Below are 6,066 nucleotides of genomic sequence, written 5' to 3' on the forward strand. Positions count from 1 at the left end.
CAGCTCCCTGCATCAAGGATGCCACTCATTGGGACTGCACTGTTTGGAAACTTGCATTGATGCAGGATCTAAAGGTTTGCAGCAATACAACAAAACCTGGATTTTTACCAGCTCTGAAAGCTTTCCAGTCAAATATGTCCGTCAAGTTTGCAGGAAGCATGAGAGTTTCCCGGTTCAATGATAAGGCTGTGAAAGTGTCCCTTAATTAAGTTAGACAGAGGAAGGAGGCATTGCCTGGAACCCTATTACATTGTCCCACAATGAGAGAAGCAATGGCAGGAGGTAGCCAGGACAGTGAGTGCAAAATTGACTCCCAAACACATGGCAATTCAGTGCCAAAAGGTTTAGTGACCGAACTAGATCTGGCAATGTGAGAGGAGATTGTCACATCTTCCCACAATGCACTGAACTAAGCAAGTCTGCAACTTACCATCACCTCCCTCTCACTGTATTAAAGTTGTTAAATAGCTCACCATCAATGCCTATGAAATATTGTCGGGCCTTTTACCTGTGAGCATTCCTTCACTCACTAGCTTACAAGCTTTCTTCCACTAAGACCCTCACATGGTATGTAATTTTGCTTTCATTCACCTATCATAATCCCAAACATTCGGATATCTACGTTTTACTGCATCTCATGGCAACCAGAGATGATTCTCACTTTTTGAATTCATTTTACAACAAAACACAATGCATAACAGTAGAGAGAGATTGGTGACAGGTGAGGATCCCCAAACATCAAGCCTCTATCCCACTGCAAGGAGGAAGCATTGAAGCTACTTGGGAGGAAGGCCATAGAGTTGGAGAAGTCGAGAGTAGGAGGGCAAGTATCAGCTGCAGGTTTCTCATGACATTCTGCTTCTCTTCCATTTCATCCAATTATACTCTGCATGACCTGTCAGCAAAATGAGATTATCCAACACTCATGCTACTCCTTCTACAGAAAATGATATGTGAGGTCAACTCCTCAGCAACTCTTTCTAACTTCTTCCTCTTTTGCTCCTCTAGATGTGCCCAAGAAAGAGCATAGAAAATAGGTGCAGGAGTAGGCCATTCGGCCCTTCGAGCTTGCAGAGGAAGGAGAAGCAAACCCTTCCAGGTTGGCTCCTCCCAGCACTTCAAAGCGTACGCATCACTCACGTTTTCCAAGCAAGAGTCCAGAGACCGAAGGTGAGGCAGAGGGGAATTCATTGGATGAAGCAGAGAGCATAAGCAAGCAGGGGAAGTTGGGGAGTAGAAAACGAGGATGAAGACGTTCTTTACTAGATGGTTAGGAAATGTGTACAGTTTTGGTCTCCTTACTGAAGGAATGATATACTTGCCTTAGAGGAGATGCAACGAAGATTCACGAGATTGATTCCTGGGATGAGAGGGCTGCCTATGAGGAGAGAGTGAGTAGAATGGGCTTATATTTTCTGGGTTTAGAAGAATGAGAGGTGATCTCATTGAAATTGTAGTGTATGGAGAAAGAGTCAGATTGAACACTGTAATTAAATACCTGTGCTCCCAAGGGATTATGGGATCCCTTCGGACTCCAGGGGATGAGCCCTCTGGTGGCTGTACAGAATGAATACAAGTTTACATTTTTAACAACACTCCCCCCCGCAAAGTCAATAGTGTAACTATTTACAATGTGAGTCGATCTGGGGCCCTTCTTGCCCTGGTTGATCGTCTCGGTGTGAAAGCTGGTGTTGTTGAATCATTTGTTAGGCCCTCATTGGGCAGCTGTGCAGCTGGCCTTGTTGGGCTGCCTGATGTGTTGGGCCCTACAGGGCTGCTGTGGATGATGAGTTCTGCTTCGTGGTCAACCGTGGTGCTGGTTGCCACTGGTGTGTATGTTGGGGGATCAAAAAAGGTAGGGTCCAAGGTGGGTTGCTCAGGATAGTCTGTGAATCTGAGTGTGATTTGGTCCAAGTGTTTCCGGTGAATGAGTCCATTTGAAAGTTTGACCCGAATCACCCTGTTCCCCTCTTTGGCCATGACAGTGCCGACAAGCCACTTGGGACCTTGCCCATGATTTAATACAAATACAGGATAATTGATTTAAATCTCGTGTGACACATTTGCGCTATCATGGTATGCACTATGTTGAAGCCGCCTGCTCTCTAACTGTTCATGTAGATCAGGGTGAACTAATGAGAGCCTTGTCTTAAGTGCTCTTTTCATGAGCAGTTCAGCAGGTGGTATCCCAGTGAGTGAGTAGGGTCTCATGCGGTAGCTAAGCAGGACTCGGGATAGGTGAGCCTTCAGTTACCCTCTTCAAGCCTTACTTGATGGTTTGCATTGCTCTCTCTGCCTGACCATTGGACGCTGGTTTAAACGGGGCAGATGTGACATGTTTGATCCCGTTACGGGTCATGAATTCTTTGAACTCAGCACTGGTAAAACATGGCCCGTTGTCGCTCACCAGGACATCGGGTAGGCCCTGTGTGGCATACATGACCCACAGGCTTTCAGTAGTGGCAGCGGACGTGCTAGCGGCATTATCTCACATTCAATCCACTTGGAGTATGCGTCTACAACCACAAGGAACATTGTACCCAAGAACCGGCCAAGACCATAAACTTAGCGGTGCCTCCCTGCGTGCACTGCTGAACTGTGAGCGTGTATTACATCTGTGAACGCAGGACTCGAATAAGTCCACATCAATACTGGGCCACCACACGTGGGATCTGGCTATCGCTTTCATCATTACGATGCCTGGGTGGGTACTGTGGAGGTCATTGATGAAGATGTCTCTGCCTTTCTTGGGGAGTACTACTCGATTGCCCCATAGAAGGCAGTCTGCCTGTATAGACATTTCAACTTTGCGCTGCTGGAACGGCTTTATCTCTTCCTGCATTTCCACTGGGACACTGGACCAGCTCCCATGAAGCACACAGCTTTTGACTAGAGATAATAAGGGGTCTTGGCTTGTCCAGGTTTTGATCTGTCAGGCAGTGATGGGTGATTACTCACTCTCAAATGCTTCCATAACCATGGCTAGATCTGCGCGCTGCGCCATTTCCACCCCCGTGGTGGGCAATGGCAGCCAACTGAGAGCATTGGCACTGTTGTCTGTGCCTGGCCTGTGGCGGATGGCGTAGTTGTATGCGGACAACGTGAGCACCCATTTCTGCACGCGGGCCGATGCGTTGGTATTTATCCCTTTATTCTTGGTGAACAGGGATATAAGTGGCTTATGGTCAGTTTCCAATTTGAATTTTAGCCCAAACAGGTATTGATACATTTTCTTTACCCCATAGACACACGCCAATGCTTCTTTCTCAATCATGCGTATGCTCACTCAGCCTTAGACACACGCCTGGATGCAGTTTCCCGAAATCATTAGCTTGTTGCAATACACACCCGACGCCTTATGACAACGCATCACATGCTTGTATCAAACGCTTACATGGATCATACAACACAAGCAATTTGTTTGAGCATAACAATTTTCTCGCTTTTACAAAGGTATTTTCTTGGCTTTTGCCCCAAACCCATTCGTCCCCTTTTTGTAGTAAGACATGCAGAGGTCCTAACAGTGTGCTGAAACCCGATAAGAAGTTACCAAAGTAGTTCAGGAGTCCCAGAAACGACCGCAGCTCCGTCACGTTCTGTGGCCTCATTGTGTTCTCAATTGCCTCCGTCTTCGTGTTGGTGGGCCTGATACTGTCTGCCACAATCCTCCTTCCCAAGAACTCCACTTCAGGTGCCAAGAAAATGCACTTCGAGTGTTTTAACCTGAGTCCCACGCGGTTGAGTCGACTAAGAACCTCCTCCAGGTTCTGCAGATGCTCGACTATGTTCCGACCTGTTGACCAAGATGTCGTCCTGGAAGACCACGGTGTGCGGGACCGACTTCAGTAAGCTTTCCATGTTTCTCTGGAATATCGCCGTGTCGATCGGATTTCAAACAGGTATTTGTTATAAACAAAAAGACCTTTGTGTGTGTTGATGCAGGTGAGGGCCTTTGATGATTCCTCCAGTTCCTGCGTCATGTAGGCTGAAGTCAGATCCAGCTTCGTGAATGTCTTTCCTCCCACCAGCGTTGCAAAGAGGTTGTCGGCCTTTGGTAGTGGGTATTGGTCCTGCAGGGAGAAACGATTGATAGTTACTTTGTAATCGCCACAGATTCTGATGGTGCCATCTCCCTTGAGGACTGGGACAATAGGACTGGCCCACTTAGTGAACTCGATTGGGGAAATGATGCCCTCTCTTTGCAGCCGGTCTAGCTCGATCTCTACCCTTTTTCTCATCATGTACAGTACTGCTCTTGTCTTGTGATGGATGGGTCGCGCCCCTGGAATTAGGTGGATCTGCACTTTTGTTCCTTGGAATTTCCCCATGCCTGGTTCCAACAGCGAAGGAAATTTGTTTAAGACCTGGGCACACGAAGTGTTGTCAGTAGGCGATAGCACTCGGACATCGTCCCAGTTTCAGCGTATTTTTCCCAGCCAGCCCCTGCTGAGCAGCATGGGACCATCGCCTGGTACCAGCCAGAGTGGAAGCTTGTGCACCGCTCCATCGTAGGAGACCTTTACGGTAGCACGGAGGATTACAGGAATCAGTTATTTCATGTAAGTTCTTAGTTTCATGCGAACTGGAGTTAAGACTGGCCTTGAGGCCTTGTTGCACCACAACCTTTCGAAAGTCTTTTTGCCCATGATGAACTGGCTTGCACCCGTGTCCAGCTCCATTGACACCGTGAGTCCATTTAATTCAACATTCAGCATTATCGGGGGACAATTCGTGGTGAATGTGTGCACCCCATGTATCTCTGCCTCCTCGAGCTGAGGGTCTGGTTCGTTGTAATCCTCCATGGATCTGTTCTCCTCTGCAACATGGTGGTTTGCAGGTTTAACAGGCTTTGCAGCTCGCCTGCACACTCGTTGGAGGTGTCCCATTGTTCCACAGTCCTTGCAAACGTACTCTTTGAATCAGCATGAATGGAAACAATGATCATCCCCGCAGCGCCAACAAGGTGTTAATGGCCTTGCATTCATCACCCTTGATGGTGGACTCTGAGGCATCTGCGGACATGTAGCTGCAAGTATGTGTGACCTGCCCTGTACGTTACGATTTGAAAACAACATCACTTTGTTCACAGTACTTGGAGCAGCACTTGTGTGCTGAGAGATTTGCTTTGTATTGTCACTGGTGGCAATGAATGCCTGGGCTATCGCTATGGCCTTACTCAGGTCGGGGTCTCCACAGTCAAAAGTTTGCGAAGTATGGTTTCGTGGCCAATGTCAAGTATGAAAAAGTCTCTGAGCATGTTCTCCAAATTCGCAATGTCCTGCAAGGCGTCTTAGCTCTGTGACATAACTCACCACTTCCTGGCCTTCAGACTTTTTGTAGGTGTAGAACCGGTACCTCGCCATCAGAACGCTTTCCTTCGGGTTCAAATGCTCTCGGACCAGTGTGCACAAATCGTCGTATGATTTCTCTGTGGGTTTCGCTGGATTGAGCAGATTCTTCATGCGGCCATACATTGGTGCCCCACAGAAGGCGAGGAGGATCGCCCTTCGTTTGGCAGCACTCTCTTCCCCATCTAGCTCGTTGGCCACGAAGTATTGGTCGAGTCGCTCCACAAAGATTTCACAATCATCTCCCTCCGAGAATTTCTCCAGTATGCCCACTGTTCTCTGCATCTTTGGGTTCGTTATCTGTATCTCATCGCCAGTTGTTGTATATGGAGAAAGAGTCAGACTAAACACCGTGAGCTCAAAATAAAGTGTGACCATAATCTTTTATTGCAGGTCTTCAGAGTGCCTCTCCAACCTGTGAAGCCTCCTTAAATACCTGTGCTCCCAAGGGATTATGGGATCCCTTGGAACTCCAGGGGATGAGCCCTCTGGTGGTTGTACAGAGTAAATACAAGTTTACATATATAACAGAAATGTATAAAATTATTAGAAGGCTTGACAGGGTAAATGCTGAGAGAGAGCAGTCCGAGAGGCGGGAGTGCGGGCGTTGGTGAGGCCTATAAAGGCCCAGTGGCAAAAGAAAGGCGGCGGCAGTCCGAGAGGCGGGGTTGCGTGGCGTTGGTGAGGCCTATAAAGGCCCAGCGGCAGCAAGAGGCGG

Source organism: Pristiophorus japonicus, chromosome 9, assembly GCF_044704955.1.
Source record: "Pristiophorus japonicus isolate sPriJap1 chromosome 9, sPriJap1.hap1, whole genome shotgun sequence".
In the NCBI taxonomy this organism is placed as follows: domain Eukaryota; kingdom Metazoa; phylum Chordata; class Chondrichthyes; family Pristiophoridae; genus Pristiophorus; species Pristiophorus japonicus.